Raw genomic sequence first — 18,123 nt, forward strand, 5'->3', positions numbered from 1 at the left:
CTCCTCCTCCTCCTCCTCCTCCTCTTCCTCCTCCTCTTCCTCCTCTTCTTCCTCCTCCTCTTCCTCCTCCTCTTCCTCCTCCTCTTCCTCCTCCTCTTCCTCCTCCTCTTCCTCCTCCTCCTCCTCCTCCTCCTCCTCCCTATCCCTCTCCCCCTCCCTCTCCCCTCCTCCCTTTTCCCCCTCCCCCTTCCCTGTCCCTCTCCCTCTCTCCTTTTCCCCCTCCCTCTCCCTGATGTAGTTTGAAATCACTGCATTTTGAGTCATTTTGTTGCTTATGCCTTGGTATTTGACAAACTCAGTTCAACAGAAGTTTGTTGAGAGCCTTCTCAAGCACTGTAGGATTATGTAAGGCACTATCCTTGCCTTAGAATTTACAGGTCTAGCAGGGGAAGGTAGCCATAAACTAAGCATGTATAATCAGAAAACCTAGTTTTCTGAGCGCAATAGGAGAGGCACAAACCAAGTGTGTGTGCGGGAAGAAGAATCACTTCTGAAGGGGATAGCCCATAGGGAAAGTGGATCAGACTGACTCCGAAAGGTGGAGGAGCAAAAGATCTTAACAGCTGAAAAATTGAAAGATATGTTACTTCTAAATGTTGATCCCTTTCATTTACAATTAGAAGCCAGTTTTATCCACAGCGCGACTGTAAGATAGTGTTGTCTAAGGTACGGTAGCCAGGTAATGAAGCTTCCGTCTTTGGAAAGTGTGTTTGGAGTAACACCTTACCCTTCACCTGTTCTTCCTCTCCCACCTGTATACATTTCCCCTTAAACTAAAAAGCAAAATAAACAAACAAAAAACCCAACAACCTCTTTTTCACTGATTCAGACAGATAGGGGACCCTATGAAATTAATGTTTATTGAAGTTTAACGGAAGACATCTCTGCAATTTGCTCACGGGAGCAATGATTCTCTACTTGTTGCTTCAGACACTTTTAGAGAAATAGGAACAATCTGGGAGAGCCGCATCTTCACGATCACAATATTTAGCATGCCTCAGACAGGAATTAAAATAAACCACACGTCAGCATCTCGTTAATATATTATCTTAATCTTTAAGGAAGCTCATTGATTCTTTGGGGTTTGAGAAAGCAATTGTGGTTTAGAATAAAAATAGTACTTGCCAATGATTCATCCAGAGGTGGGGGAAGCCCTAAAAGTATTTTCATTTCTTTCCTCTTAGGTCTTCAAAAATACCCATAGCAACATGAAGCAGTCCAGCATAGTGGTTAAGAGTGGAGGGTCTGGAAACTGTCTGCCTAAATCTGAATCCTGGCTTTATAGTTTACTAGACTCAGACAAGTCACTTAACCGCTCCATTCTTCGGTTTGCTCATCTGTCAAATAGAGGTAATAAATAGTACTTCTTTCACAGAAGTAAGCATTAAATGAGAGGATGCCTTAGCACCATGCCTGGCACCAAATAAGCATGCACTCATGAAGTATTAGTCATTTTTATAATGATGGTGATTTAGGGTTGCCATTTGTTTATTAAGCAATGTTTCATTATAATACAAATTTGATGGGGCAGATACTTGCTTTATGACAATGTACTGCAAATGAATAGCTATTTCTCTTTTATCTTTATTCTTTTTTTGAAAAATTCCTTTACTCAATAATAGCTTCATTTTTTAAAATTAGAGAATTTCTGCTCTCATTGCTTATCTCCACGGCAAAGTATGTTGTGTATGATTTTGTAATGGTCCTGTAGCACCATACAGAATGACTAATGCAACTGTAATCTTTAAAAATCTCCCTCCCTTGAGAGCTTATCAATTACTAGGCCATGCTTAGCGGCATATTAATCCATTGGATGTTTTGTTATATGGTAGGACAGATCATTGCAAGTGGTTTGTGTAGTCAAATCAGACTGAATGTGTTGGTGTTTGTAATGATCAAGGCTATAAATCGTGGCAAAATAGAATAGAAATTGACAGATATTTTTTTAAATATAGAGAATCCGAGCACACTGAATGTATTCATGGGTTTAAATGTATCTTTGTACAAGGAAACAATAGGTGAGAAGAATGATTTGTCTAATCCAGCTATACCAAGCAGTTGGCAGTTGAAATTGAATGCAGCTTTTAGAAGATGAATTTCCAAAGCAACTGAATTAACTCTCACATAACAAGAGGTCTTTGGTTCAGACTTTGGTTGCATTTTGATTACAGTTTTTACTATTGAACGTTGTCAAAAAATAAAGACAACATTTCTTCCTAGAGAGAGTACTGAAAAGAATTATACTAAGCTTTCTATGAGCACAATATTTTGATGTACTTCTTAATCTGTTTTATACAAGCTGCAACTTTCTCAACTCTGAGAATTTTTATGTTGATTCTGTGGTTTTCAATTAAACTTCAAAGGAAACTGCACTGACTATAAAGGAAGTCTGGTTAGACAAGGCATGGCTGAAAAATCAGGAATTCCTCCACTTGCCTACAAACATTCTTGCAGGATATGGAATCTTGAACATTAAATGTGGGGCTTCTAGTAGAAAGAAAATATTCTTAGGAAATTTCCATGTAAGTACCATTTTGTAGGGTTTTAATCTATAAGATTTAAAAAAATTAAGAGATTTTTATTAAACAAACCCATGATGAAAAGTCTTCTTACGAGAATGTTCTTGAAATTGTCTTCTAGCAGACTATAGCTGTGGTATGAAATGAAAAACTTGACAGGCAGGAGGATGATTTGATTTGGACCTCTGTGTTGCATGAGCTTGCACAGAATGCCAGTCTGCCGAAAGTTAGAAATAGAGCTATTGCTCACCAGATTCGTCTTTGGTTTGTTTCCAACTGTCCTTTCAGGTGATTTAAGGCTCTTAGAGGAAGACTGTGTTTTAACAGGTCCCAAGCTTATACTTTCTTTTCCCCCCCACTTTATTGGATTGCATTCATTTATAAACATTTATTAAGTCCTTATTGTGAATAAAACTTTATGTCATTTAAACTGCCAGTACAATCTACTTGTTTTAAAACAAGTTGCCTTATCTTGAACATGTGATTTAGAAAATTGGATGATTGAGGTTCTGTTTTATTCTTTCTCCATTCTGCTGATATACTGAAATCTCCCATTTAATTTGGTATTTTTTTATTCTGCATTATATTTATGGCTCACATTTTTGAAATGACCATAATAGTGATTCTCTAATTAGAAATAACTTTTCTGCAATAGTTGTGTGGACTCCACAGTGAAACCTTATAGGGTTGAATTAGATCATATATGGTCCTGAATCCAAAGACGAAGGGAAAAAAATCATTGAAATGACATTTGCCTTTGGAAAAAATGTCATTTGAATATACAAAAATGTTATTTGAAAATTTATGGGTCAATAGTTGAGAAAATGCCATATAAGATAGTTATTTCCTAACACCTTCCTAAAATTAGAAAGTTCTCTTTTCTCATTTGCTTTTTGCCTACTTCACTTGATTTATTACGTACTGACTTTCCAAAATACTATTTTGGAAGTTAAGAGCAGAATTTCTTCAATATCTGTAGGCAATGTGACAGTGATACTGAAATAATGAATTTTTTAAAACATGCTGCTAACCCTTTCTTAATTATATTCTTCTGGAAAAAAAGTATTTTCTACACTGGCCCTTGGTATACTTTCCTTCCCTGCTGAATCCAGACCCAAAAGGATAGTTTCCTTTCTCTGGCTAATTTAATAATGATTTTCATATAGTAAATGCTTATGTTCAAGGAAGCAGGCTGTAACATAGCATAGTGATTAAATTGGCTTTAGGCTCTGGATCCAGATTCTGGAGTTAAAATCCCAGCTCTCCCACTTATTAGGTGGAGACTTTGGAGAAATCGCCTTTCTAAGCTTCAGTTTCCTTATCTTACAGGATTATTGTTGCCTTCCATGAAATAACTAATTGAATGCAGAGTGCTTACACAGCCGGTAGCCCTCCCGTGTAGTGAGTGTTCGGTAACTGCTGGTTATTACTAATGTTAAGCATATTTAATTACTTGCTTCTTGCACAGTATTACATACAGTACTTAGTTTTAAAAGATTATGATAGCATGGCTTCCAAAGCCTATTTATTATAGGTGATATATTTGAGTCTTTACTGAATTGTGCCAAATATGAATTACTTTCAGATGCATTATCCTATGAGAAGTTGTACAGCCTGAATTGAATTTGGCACAACTGTCTTTGAATGGTAATGAAGCAATGTGTAATGAAGTACGTTTGAAGATGGTGAAAACTATAGTCTGTGGTTATCTACAGCTACCATTAAAGCTGTTACAATTCTTTTTAGATAAAGATGCAGTGGAATTTTGCACTGAACATATGAGTCCAGATTTAATGCTCAGTGGGCACAAATAAGTGGTATTTAAGATAATTCAGTCCTTCATTTTTATCATTTGTCCAAAGAATTGACAAGAAACAATCTTTTGGCAGTTGAGATGTGTGTCATTTCTCGAAATTGCTTCTAGTGAAAGTCTACATTATTTAGCTATCCTAAATGACAACCAAATGTCGCACAGCATTGTCCCTTACCTGTGACATCTGAAGCTTTGTGAAATTCGGGCTTAATAGCTTTGGACAGCTGAGCTCTGAACCTTTACCAGTAATGTGCAGTGGTCGTGCAAGCTTCCCTTGCTGCTAAGGGTACCGAATCACACCCCCGACTTCTTACTTGGGGGATTTTAGATACAGTAATCTTTATACTTCCTTGCTACTTCTCAGTAAGAAATCCAGGAGGTTTCTTGGACCTTTAATTATTATTGAAGTCTTGGGGTTTGTTCATAAATATTGCTTCCTAGGTTCTCACAGAATTTCAGATCTTGGAAGTTGTTCTAACTCCTCATTTTACTTAAAAAGTTTCCAGAGTTTGGCTCCAGAGGTAAAGGTCGGGATACCTCATCTCTTGGGAAGTTTCAGGAGAGTTTTTGCTGCAGTAAAACCCCCGCACCACGTGGAATTGATTAGAGGTTTTCCAAGATGTTAGGCATTCGTGGGAACACCTGGGTTCTAGGTTAGACACACACTGAGGTATAACATGAAAGGTCACATGTTTCAGTGTGGCGAGGGGGTCAGGCAGGCGAAGCCGGCCAAGTGGGGCCCGTGGTAAGTTGGAGACGGTGAACTCTGTCATCGGGGCTGCCAATTGTGACCAAGTGAGAGTGTAGACCCAATGTTGCCAGAAAAGTCTTCTATTTCAAGAAACACTAGTGATGCAGATTATGTGAAATCTACTCATTTTAAGTGCTGGCAACATAATGAGCTGGGAATGATTTTGGCTCCAAGTAACAAAAGACCAAATTTAAGCCACAAGAATATTTTTGGTTTATCTAGCAGGAAATCTAAAGCTATACATACAGCCCGGGACTAACTCAGCTGCTTGTCAATGCCGTAAGGATCCGGGTTCTTTATCTGTTCTGCTGGCTTCCCGTTTTTATGCTTGTCTCCCCATAAAACATACCTGTTGTAGTTAGTGCATCCACGCTTGATGCAAGAAGGGGTAAAAGGTGCAGTGCCAGCAGTCAGCTGTGCCTTTCCTTAGGAAAGCAAAAGTTTTTCTGGAAACCAACCCCCTATTCCTAGCTGACTTCTCTAAGTCTCTGGCCAGAACTAGGTTACATAGTTACAGCTCTTAAGAGAGCCTGGGAAAGCAAGTATATGATTTTTCTTCTTAATCACTGAGTGGCAATAAGGGAAAAGGATGTTTGCAATGGCTGTTGTCAAACGTGTATCATAACAACTAATGATTTAAAGAAATGTATCTTGAGGGCTGAACAGAATATATCGTGGCCCAGATTTATCTTGTGGGCCACTAGTTTGTGAGCACTTTATATCAGTAATCCCCCCCCCCCCCATTTTAGTACTCCATTACTCATTCCTGACTTCTATCACTTAGTTATTTTATTAGGTTTCCAGGGTAACCTAGTGGGGAAAAAACATCTTTGTATAATGTAGAAAGAGTGTTGAATTGGAAACGAGAAATCCTGGTATAAAGACTTGCTAGCAGTGTAATATTGGACAAGTTTGCTTAATCTTTCTGAGCCTCTCATACTTCATCTAGAAAATGGGTGTATAATATTGCAATACAGCGTGGTAGTTAAGTGCAGAGGCTTTGGAGTCAGAGAGACCTAAGTTGGAATCCTATCTCTGCCAAGCTAGTTGCATAATCTCTATGCATGTTAATTCTCCTGTAAAATGGAGTTAATAGTTTCACCTACCTCACAGAGTCTTGATGAGAACCAAATGAGATACGGTGATGTCTCACCTTATGTCATGCGGGAGACCCTGCTCGCTGCGCTATTTGTCGTGCGGGGAGGCCTGCGGGGTCTCTGGTCCCGCTCCCCACATAACGCAGGATATGGTGAGGCCAAAAAGGAACACCCACGGAGCCATAGGTAGGGGAGTCATACCACTACGGTCTCACTGGAGGCTGGGTTCACTGGACGGGCGACCTGCTGTCCGCTCTGTCCGCAACCCACCGACGACTCTCCTTCACTCTCCTCCGCTCTCCTCCGCAGCCGCGGCAGTTAATATTAGCGGCTAATTGGCTAACTGGCTACAGCTGACGGCCAATCAGCCACAGCTGACGGCCATCTACTACCCGAGCCAGCACCCCTCCATGTGAGGCCGAGAGCCTGTAAACTACTTTCTGGGGCTCTGCCCCCACACCTTAGCAGGGTTCTAAAGTTAGTATAGAAGACAAAAATCAAATTAGAGTCAAAATTATCCTTAAAAAAAGATCTCTTAAATCACCCCTAAAGAACAATATGCATTATTTTGGGTATACAACTCTGTAACTGAGGCTGTCCGAGGAAACATGCTTTCTCCCATCTCGTGCTCACTTCGTTACATGCACTTATTGCATGTAATGGTAGGTAAAATCATGTGCGCTATCACATGTTTTCATATGTATTGTCTTCTGAGCACATATAATCAAGTTAGCATACATTAAATGCACATTAGATGCAACTCCAGAGTTATTATTTGTGAGATGCTTAAGCATAGAACCTGGCTGGCCTTCAAACACAGCAGCTGTTGTTACTGTAGGTACAGCACGTGATGTTTGAGGATGAAGAAATTGAGATTGTCCCGGGCTCAACTTGGCTCCCAATGTACAACACAGACCAATGATGATTTTTGTTTTCTGCCACACCCGTCACAGATGAGTGTGGCCAAGGGAATGTCACTATTTTAGGAATTAGGGTGAGATTTTCCATTGTATTTCAAGGGAAAACTAACATAACTGCCTAAAATGTAGAGTCCAAACTGAACATGATCCCCTTAAATAATACACTAATTTTCATTTTTTTTATTGTTTAAATTGTGAAGTATATCATTTACACAGAAGAATATTGTGATTTCTTAATGCAAAAAAAAATTTGCTTCCTTTCAAATTTATGTTGTTAAGGTTTTCAAAGTTGACAAAGTGATAGTAAGTGGAATGCAAGATGTCAGGAACCCCTAATGATGAAATTCACCTGGGAGTCATTCATCAAGGATGTTAACCATTTTCAACTGAAGCTACACTGAGCCATAAATAGTTACAGGTGATCTGTTGTAGTGTTGACACATGTATCTAACAAGATCTTACACCACTGACAAAAAGTACTTATGACAAATGCAATAATATGATAGTCTTTGTACATTTACTCTATGAATAACAGTCATTTGTAGCTTACAGTACTTTGGGACTTAAGTTGCTTGGGTCAGATTGTGGTGCTCAAATATAATGAATCATGTAGAAAGCATAAATATAGCTTGAGAAATTGCCATATATGAAGACAAATAGCTCCCCCCTTTTCTTCAAGGAAGTATTTATTTTTCAGATTACAATGAACAGGGGTGCAACCTCTGAACATTTCCTTGAAGATCCAACGTTTGAAAGTAAAAATAAAACAGTGATAGACGGTAAAATTCTAAAGAGCGATAATATGCTTTTGTTCAAGTGCTATCATGTGTTTTCTACTGAAAGTCAAGTTGTCTAAACTTGTACCTTATCACTTGTTGCTTAGTATAGGATCGTCTTGTTTTTAAATAAGGAGGAAAATCTTGTTTTAAGGTGACTCATAGTGACGTAATATGTTAGAAACGGGGTGGTGTTTCTTTGCTCAGTCTGAGCACTGGTAATAACAGATACTGGTAATTTCCCCATAGAATTTAACTCATCTTGGGAATTCTTAGGAATCTGTGTTTACAGGTAACCTGGTTCCAGGAAGTCTTAAGAGTAAGAGTTGTTAAAATATCACTGCCATGTGACCATGGGAATTTAAGGTGTGGCGTTTTTAATGTATGAGTTATAATTAGCTTATGCTTTTAAGACTTTTAAATATCTAGCAGTCTCTTATCTGTGATTATTTTTCTCCTACTGTCCTTTGAGACCTATTCATCTATGATTGGATGATTTATCCATTTAAAGTTAATTAAATGCAGCTACTGAATCCTATTTTATGTTTTTTTTAATCCTGCTGTGGTTATGGAACTAGGTCTGATGCTAACTTGATTTTGGTATTTTAGCTGAATAGCGATCGCCATGATAGCTGGAAACACTGTTTGCTAGTAAAAGGAGGACAGGCATGGATAACTGGAAAGATAGACATTTATTCTCTAGTTATAGAGATTTTTATAGTTTTTTTGTAAGAAAACTTGTATCAAAACTTCAACTCAAGCCATTTTTACAGTAAGGAAGAGTAGTTTTTAATAATAAATCTAAAGCTAAGAGAGATTTGGAGAAACTCTTGATGAAAAACTTAGGGAAAGGGTTAAAACGTGAGTAAAGTTTTGGCAGGGTTGGTACATTTTGGGTTGATACATTAGGAGGTTGAATTTTATCCTGAAAGCCATGAAGAAATATTGAAGAATTTTAAGCAGGGGAGTAATGGCATCCGATTTTGCACTTTAGGAAGATAGCCATCCGAAAATGTATTGGAGGGAAGCCAGATGTACTTAGATACTAAACTGGTGAGCAGAGGGAAGGATAGTAATTGAAAAAGGAAGAGTCTAGAGTATGGCTTCCGTGTTTCAGGTTTGGGCATCTGGGTGAAGGGCACTGCTATGCACCGGCTAGAGGGCACAGTTGCCATGGTGGGTGGCAGGTGAGCTTCCTGAGTTTCAGGTGTATGTGCAGCAGCCGAGGGAGAGAGCCCCATTGCACAGATACAGCTGCTGCTCAGCAAGGAGCTCGAGGCTGGAGACAGAGGAAATGATGGTGACCATTTATTAAGCTTTTGCTTAAATGTGTAAATACGTTGTCAATGTGTCAATATGCTGTGGTAAATACTTTTATGTACATCATGTCCTGTAGTCCATTTGAATTAGTTATCATTGTTTCCATGTCATAAATTAGGAAACCAGGATCCGAGTTTACACCGTAAGTGGCAGAATCACCTGTTGACTATAACGCGGGGTTGAAACCATGAGGCTGTGAATGAGATCACTTACTGTGAATGTAAAGGGGAAAACAAGTGGAGCGCTGAGGGGTTCGGACTAAGGCCTGAGACGAGGGAAGCACTAAAAGTGGAGTTTTGGGGAACTTGGACATTTGAGAGGCTAGAGGAGAAAGAAGACTCTGCAGATAAGACTGAAAAAGAACATTAAGAATGATGTTACCCAAAATATGTCCCTTAATTCATTTATCATAGAAGATTTAAAAGGGAAGGAAAGGTCCTAGAGTCAAGTAAGTTTGGGAAACACTGCAGAACCCCATCTTGTAGAATCACAATGCACATCAGTATTGATGTGAGAAATCTGAGAAAACATATGGTAAAGATACCTGTTTAACTTTAATACTACGTTTCCCAAACCTATTTGATCATGAACCCTCCTCCCCTTTTTTTGCATACATTCCATTGACATCCCAGGACTGAAGAATCCAAGTGAGTGTGGCATCACAGACTCTAAGCAAAGAGGGAGTTGCAAGAAGGAAGTGGTCACTGTTGGATCAGATGTCTCGGAGAGGTCAACCGAGGTAAGAGTAGAAAGTCAGTGGTAATTCTGAGGGCACGAGTGACCGAGGTTGAGAGCAGCTGCGGTGGAGTGGGTGGTCAGAAGACCAGCTACTGCTTAGAAGAGAAATGAGTGGTGAGGAAGGGGAGCTAGAAAGTAGACGCTGTTCTTTCCAAAACCCATCTCTGAAGAAAAGGAGAAGAAAGTACCTAGAGGAGAGCGTTGGGGGAGAAAAAAGGACTCCTTTGTGTTATTTGGAAGAGACTTAAGAATATTTTTCTGCTGAGAGGGAAGGAGTCCTTAAGCAAGAAAAGGGTGAAGATATAGTAGGGAAGAGACAGTGATTCGTGGAGCAAGCTTGTGAGGAAATGGGAGGAGAGACGTTACAGAGGACAGTTGGAGAGATTAGATTGGGGGGAGGGCGGCCAAGTAAGAAGTATTACACTGAGTTCTAATACAGCGATGCCCTTAGGAGCTTCTTTTCCAAGTAGGATTGTGCTTTTGGTGTTTGTGTTTGGGTCTACTTTTTATAGTAGCTTATGTACTGAATCTTCCCCTTATTGTCACTTCTTACTGTCATTGTGTCTTCCTCTAGTAGCTCTTTGATTTGCTGCTTCATATCAGGAAACCAGGAAAACCAACCTTTTCAGAATTGAATAGAAAGTAAGAGTAAACCTGAAGGTTTAAAAAGCATGTCACCCCTTGCCCGCAGGGGATGGAGTTAATCAGCTTTGGGACATGTCTTTCCTGTACTTAGAATCCCTTTTTTTTTAGCTGAGGTGGTAGGAGGGAGTTGCTTTGGCAATTCTATATTTTCCAGATAGATAGAAATATCACGTAAGGAATGTCTAGAAGTTTTTTTTTTAATATATATTTACTATTGAAAATGTCTACTGTTATTTTATTTCTCTACTTTTTAAAATTCTAAACGCCATTTTTCTCATTTAAAAATGCTGCTTGGTGCTAGGTATCTGCAAGCTATATACTGTTTGTGCAAAGTCTCTTCAGTTTAAAGATGGTTTTTAATTAGAATCTAGAAAAGTAATGGGATGGACAGGATGTAAGGTTCTGAATTGTAACCATTAAAATGTACAAGAGTAAGTATTCTTCTGTTAGTGGTACCAGGTATTTGTGGTGTGTTCTACAGTGAGGGCTTTTGATTTAAGTGAGTTGCTATAAAATCAATCAGTCCTGCTCGTGCTTTTATAGCTATTTATGGCCCCTTTGTCTAGAGCTGGATAGCCCTTCCTTCAAATGAGAAGACTGAAAATTCTGCAGTTACCGTTGGACTGCTTTTCACAAGTCTTAAGTTTAGAGGCTATTTTTTTCTTTTTCTGTAACTAGGGTATGTGTTCAGCATTGTAGAATTTGTTTAGAAATGTAGCTTGAGTCTGGTGGATTTCATCCAGACAGGACGATGCATGAAAGTGTGTTGAATGTGGTCACCAACCATCTGCGCTGGACAAACGTGGGAACCGAGCAAAGCAGATTTGTGGGCCTCATCTCTGTCCCACCAAGTCTCTCTTGATGAGGTCTGGGCCTGTGTGATGTTAAAGGCTCTTGGTGTTTCTGGTGGGCACTGATGTATGGACACTGGCACAGGGGCTCCAGCCTGTCACTAAGTCTGACCCAGCCTGGTTCTTCCATTGAATGTAGCAAAAGTATTCTTGGTTAGAACCACGTCAGATGAGTACAGGTCCAGGTTCTTTTCATAGATTGATGTTTTAAAATTTTTTTCAGACTTTTTTTTTCTTCTCACATCAGACGGGTAATGTGCCGATGTCGTAACAAGGTTTGTGGGAGGCACACCTCACGCAAAAGCGTGAACACCCAATCATCACACTTATGAACTACAAAAGGATAAGACTTATTATTTTTTAACAGCTGTATTTAAACATAATTCATATTATGCAGTTAACACATGTAAAGTGTTCAGTGGTTGTAGTATATTCACAGATGGGAGCACCCATCACCACAGTCAGTTTTTGAACATTTTTGTCAACTCAGAAAGAAACCTCTTACCGTTTAGTTATCACCACGTTATCCCCTCAGCCCTAAGCAACCGCTGATCTATTTTTTGTCTCTGTAGATTTTCTTATTCTAGACTTTCATATGTATAGAATCAGATGGTATGTTGTCTTTTGTGACTGGCTTTTTTCCCTTAGCATATTTTCAAGGTTCATCTATATCTAGTATGTATCAGTACTTCATTCGTTTTTATCGAATAATATTCCATTGTATGGATATACTACGTTTTATTATCCTGTTGTTCACTGATAGACATTTAGGTTGTTGTTATCTTTTGGCTGTTATGGATAATGCTGCTATAAACATTCGTATGCAAGTTTCTATGTGAACATATATTTTCATTTCATTACCTAAAGAGTGTAATTACTCGGTAACTTTTTTTAGTCATTTGAGGAACTGCCAGACAGTTTTCTAAAGCAACTGCACCATTTTATATTTCTTTATAAAGGAACTTAAGTGTATGAGAGTTCGATTACCTCACATGCACATTAGAACTTGTTATCTGGTTTTTATTCTAACCATCTTTATAGTGTGAAGTGTTATCTCATTATGGCTTTGATTTGCGTTTCCCTGATGGCTAATGATGTTGAACATCCCTTCTTGGCCATTTGAATATCTTCTTTGGAGAAATTTCTATTCAGGTTTGGGCATCTGGGTGAAGGGCACTGCTATGCACCGGCTAGAGGGCACAGTTGCCATGGTGGGTGGCAGGTGAGCTTCCTGAGTTTCAGGTGTATGTGCAGCAGCCGAGGGAGAGAGCCCCATTGCACAGATACAGCTGCTGCTCAGCAAGGAGCTCGAGGCTGGAGACAGAGGAAATGATGGTGACCATTTATTAAGCTTTTGCTTAAATGTGTAAATACGTTGTCAATGTGTCAATATGCTGTGGTAAATACTTTTATGTACATCATGTCCTGTAGTCCATTTGAATTAGTTATCATTGTTTCCATGTCATAAATTAGGAAACCAGGATCCGAGTTTACACCGTAAGTGGCAGAATCACCTGTTGACTATAACGCGGGGTTGAAACCATGAGGCTGTGAATGAGATCACTTACTGTGAATGTAAAGGGGAAAACAAGTGGAGCGCTGAGGGGTTCGGACTAAGGCCTGAGACGAGGGAAGCACTAAAAGTGGAGTTTTGGGGAACTTGGACATTTGAGAGGCTAGAGGAGAAAGAAGACTCTGCAGATAAGACTGAAAAAGAACATTAAGAATGATGTTACCCAAAATATGTCCCTTAATTCATTTATCATAGAAGATTTAAAAGGGAAGGAAAGGTCCTAGAGTCAAGTAAGTTTGGGAAACACTGCAGAACCCCATCTTGTAGAATCACAATGCACATCAGTATTGATGTGAGAAATCTGAGAAAACATATGGTAAAGATACCTGTTTAACTTTAATACTACGTTTCCCAAACCTATTTGATCATGAACCCTCCTCCCCTTTTTTTGCATACATTCCATTGACATCCCAGGACTGAAGAATCCAAGTGAGTGTGGCATCACAGACTCTAAGCAAAGAGGGAGTTGCAAGAAGGAAGTGGTCACTGTTGGATCAGATGTCTCGGAGAGGTCAACCGAGGTAAGAGTAGAAAGTCAGTGGTAATTCTGAGGGCACGAGTGACCGAGGTTGAGAGCAGCTGCGGTGGAGTGGGTGGTCAGAAGACCAGCTACTGCTTAGAAGAGAAATGAGTGGTGAGGAAGGGGAGCTAGAAAGTAGACGCTGTTCTTTCCAAAACCCATCTCTGAAGAAAAGGAGAAGAAAGTACCTAGAGGAGAGCGTTGGGGGAGAAAAAAGGACTCCTTTGTGTTATTTGGAAGAGACTTAAGAATATTTTTCTGCTGAGAGGGAAGGAGTCCTTAAGCAAGAAAAGGGTGAAGATATAGTAGGGAAGAGACAGTGATTCGTGGAGCAAGCTTGTGAGGAAATGGGAGGAGAGACGTTACAAAGGACAGTTGGAGAGATTAGATTGGGGGGAGGGCGGCCAAGTAAGAAGTATTACACTGAGTTCTAATACAGCGATGCCCTTAGGAGCTTCTTTTCCAAGTAGGATTGTGCTTTTGGTGTTTGTGTTTGGGTCTACTTTTTATAGTAGCTTATGTACTGAATCTTCCCCTTATTGTCACTTCTTACTGTCATTGTGTCTTCCTCTAGTAGCTCTTTGATTTGCTGCTTCATATCAGGAAACCAGGAAAACCAACCTTTTCAGAATTGAATAGAAAGTAAGAGTAAACCTGAAGGTTTAAAAAGCATGTCACCCCTTGCCCGCAGGGGATGGAGTTAATCAGCTTTGGGACATGTCTTTCCTGTACTTAGAATCCCTTTTTTTTTAGCTGAGGTGGTAGGAGGGAGTTGCTTTGGCAATTCTATATTTTCCAGATAGATAGAAATATCACGTAAGGAATGTCTAGAAGTTTTTTTTTTAATATATATTTACTATTGAAAATGTCTACTGTTATTTTATTTCTCTACTTTTTAAAATTCTAAACGCCATTTTTCTCATTTAAAAATGCTGCTTGGTGCTAGGTATCTGCAAGCTATATACTGTTTGTGCAAAGTCTCTTCAGTTTAAAGATGGTTTTTAATTAGAATCTAGAAAAGTAATGGGATGGACAGGATGTAAGGTTCTGAATTGTAACCATTAAAATGTACAAGAGTAAGTATTCTTCTGTTAGTGGTACCAGGTATTTGTGGTGTGTTCTACAGTGAGGGCTTTTGATTTAAGTGAGTTGCTATAAAATCAATCAGTCCTGCTCGTGCTTTTATAGCTATTTATGGCCCCTTTGTCTAGAGCTGGATAGCCCTTCCTTCAAATGAGAAGACTGAAAATTCTGCAGTTACCGTTGGACTGCTTTTCACAAGTCTTAAGTTTAGAGGCTATTTTTTTCTTTTTCTGTAACTAGGGTATGTGTTCAGCATTGTAGAATTTGTTTAGAAATGTAGCTTGAGTCTGGTGGATTTCATCCAGACAGGACGATGCATGAAAGTGTGTTGAATGTGGTCACCAACCATCTGCGCTGGACAAACGTGGGAACCGAGCAAAGCAGATTTGTGGGCCTCATCTCTGTCCCACCAAGTCTCTCTTGATGAGGTCTGGGCCTGTGTGATGTTAAAGGCTCTTGGTGTTTCTGGTGGGCACTGATGTATGGACACTGGCACAGGGGCTCCAGCCTGTCACTAAGTCTGACCCAGCCTGGTTCTTCCATTGAATGTAGCAAAAGTATTCTTGGTTAGAACCACGTCAGATGAGTACAGGTCCAGGTTCTTTTCATAGATTGATGTTTTAAAATTTTTTTCAGACTTTTTTTTTCTTCTCACATCAGACGGGTAATGTGCCGATGTCGTAACAAGGTTTGTGGGAGGCACACCTCACGCAAAAGCGTGAACACCCAATCATCACACTTATGAACTACAAAAGGATAAGACTTATTATTTTTTAACAGCTGTATTTAAACATAATTCATATTATGCAGTTAACACATGTAAAGTGTTCAGTGGTTGTAGTATATTCACAGATGGGAGCACCCATCACCACAGTCAGTTTTTGAACATTTTTGTCAACTCAGAAAGAAACCTCTTACCGTTTAGTTATCACCACGTTATCCCCTCAGCCCTAAGCAACCGCTGATCTATTTTTTGTCTCTGTAGATTTTCTTATTCTAGACTTTCATATGTATAGAATCAGTTGGTATGTTGTCTTTTGTGACTGGCTTTTTTCCCTTAGCATATTTTCAAGGTTCATCTATATCTAGTATGTATCAGTACTTCATTCGTTTTTATCGAATAATATTCCATTGTATGGATATACTACGTTTTATTATCCTGTTGTTCACTGATAGACATTTAGGTTGTTGTTATCTTTTGGCTGTTATGGATAATGCTGCTATAAACATTCGTATGCAAGTTTCTATGTGAACATATATTTTCATTTCATTACCTAAAGAGTGTAATTACTCGGTAACTTTTTTTAGTCATTTGAGGAACTGCCAGACAGTTTTCTAAAGCAACTGCACCATTTTATATTTCTTTATAAAGGAACTTAAGTGTATGAGAGTTCCGATTACCTCACATGCACATTAGAACTTGTTATCTGGTTTTTATTCTAACCATCTTTATAGTGTGAAGTGTTATCTCATTATGGCTTTGATTTGCGTTTCCCTGATGGCTAATGATGTTGAACATCCCTTCTTGGCCATTTGAATATCTTCTTTGGAGAAATTTCTATTCAGATACCTTGCCCATTTTTAAATTGGGTTATTTGTCTTTTTATTATTGAGTTGTAAGAGTTCTTTACATATTCTAGATTCAAGTCTCCTGTCAGATATATGATTTGCAATTATTTTCTCCCACTTTGTGGATTGTCTTTTCACTTTCTTTAGGGTGTCCTTTAAAGCACAAAAGGTTTTAATTTTGATGATTCCAATTTATGTATTTTTCCTTTTGTTGCTCGTGTTTTAGAGTTATATCTAAGAATCCTTTGCGAAATCCTAGGTCATGAAGATTTACCTCTATGTTTTCTTTTAAGAGTTTTAGGCTTTTTTTTTTTTTTTTTTAGCTCTTTTATCTATTTTGAATTAACATGCTGTGAAGTAAGAGTCCAATTTCATTTGTCTGCATATGGCTATTCAGTTGTCCCCGCACCATTTGTTCTTTCTAAAGAAACTAGACAACTTATATATAAAATGACTTTCATTATTTTAAGTTAGAAGGATGGTAAGTTACCTATGAAAGAATATACATGTTATTTCAATTTTATTTCTTGACTTTTTCTACTGTTTCTGTGATTAAGATTGCTGTTAAGACTATAGAAATATAAACCATCAAAATATTTGGTTTGTAAAAATCACTATGTTTTTACTTTGTGTTCATATGAGTCCCACCCCAGGGAGTTGCCCAATTCCCAAATTGTCTTCGCTATGAAATTAAGTCTCGTGTATAAAACTCCAGCTGTTTTCTTGGAATTTGGTGGGAAAAGGATACATGTCTGATTCTCTCCAAAGTCCTTTCCAGCCATTCCCTGGGACCTTGAAGACTCCCCAGTATTGAGCTTCATAGATTTAGGCTTTTTCTTTCTGGTATCTGTCATTTTCTTTGATGGGGGGTTAAGTGCAATCTCTGTCTAAACACAGTTTCTTTCATTGTCTTCACATTTACTAGCCTGTAAAAACAATTCTACATTTTGTAAGATCATCCTCATTTTTATAAAAGAAAGGGAAGGAAATGTTTTCTTCATATGAAATTACAAAGCTGAAAGTACTTCTTTCTTTCCTAAAATTAATATTTAGTAATAGCATCCCCTAACTTCCAAAGCAGAAGGTCGTTTAAAAATTGGTCTGTTCCCTGTGCTATGAAGACCAGAAAGTTTCTTCTCTCCAAAATGAAAGAAATAAGAATAACCAATATTTACTGAGCACTTAACTCTGTCAGGTACTGTTCTGAGCTCTTTGTAAGTACTATGCTGAGTTAGTCCTCACACCAACTTTCTGAGGATAGGTACTATTATCACCCCCATTTTGCAGATGAGGAAATTGAGGCTAAGATAAGGGGCAGGACAGGATTAGAATCCAGGCATCTGACTTCAGAGCCCATTGTTTTAATAGTACACGCCAAAGATTGGCCTGCCTTATCCATCTTGCTTAAACTCCAATCTTGAATGCCATATCATTTTTGGTGGGTCTAAGAAAGAAGATCTAGGATGTATATCTGAAGTACTCTGGGTTTTGTTGTTGCTTTCTAACAAAGCTCAAGCTTATCCTTCAGTAATCCTCATTAAACAATTCCATAATGATATCCAAATTCATGCTCCAAGACTTTTAAAAATGTTATTAAATATAGTCTGTGATAATAGCTTGTTTTTATAACAATTACTGATCTAAGTATTATATTAAGTTGTTACCAAAATATCATAATAGGGATATTATCAAGTAAAACAGGTAGCCCCAAAGAAACACAAGCTGCGTGCTGTGGAAGAAACTACACTGGCCTGTTAGGACAGCCGTTCATGTGGTTTTGCTGTCGTTTAACTCTGTGGCCCTGGCCTGTCTCTTCGTCTGTCTGGCCATAGTTTTCTCATCAGAGAAATGAGTCGAATCTCTAAGGTTTTGTTCAGTTTTAGCGTTCAAAGATACTGTATACTCTTGGTAAAGTGTCTTCAGAACCATGGAATGGTAGTTGAACGAG

The 18,123-nt window shown here is 38.7% G+C and overlaps 1 protein-coding gene and 2 non-coding genes across 5 annotated transcripts in view; 1 reads left to right on the forward strand and 2 right to left on the reverse strand.

Moving 5' to 3' along the window:
- SSH2 (slingshot protein phosphatase 2) overlaps nt 1–18,123 on the forward strand; it is a 232,578-nt gene that overhangs the window by 9,313 nt on the left and 205,142 nt on the right. The window lies entirely within an intron of this gene.
- On the reverse strand, nt 11,672–11,775 carry LOC141569063 (small nucleolar RNA U13). Its single transcript, XR_012492457.1, has one exon. It is a non-coding gene; the product is annotated as a small nucleolar RNA U13 (small nucleolar RNA).
- Nucleotides 15,261–15,364, reverse strand: LOC141569064 (small nucleolar RNA U13). The gene has a single exon (XR_012492458.1). It is a non-coding gene; the product is annotated as a small nucleolar RNA U13 (small nucleolar RNA).

This window comes from Rhinolophus sinicus, linkage group LG15 (genome assembly GCF_036562045.2).
Source record: "Rhinolophus sinicus isolate RSC01 linkage group LG15, ASM3656204v1, whole genome shotgun sequence".
Lineage (NCBI taxonomy): Eukaryota > Metazoa > Chordata > Mammalia > Chiroptera > Rhinolophidae > Rhinolophus > Rhinolophus sinicus.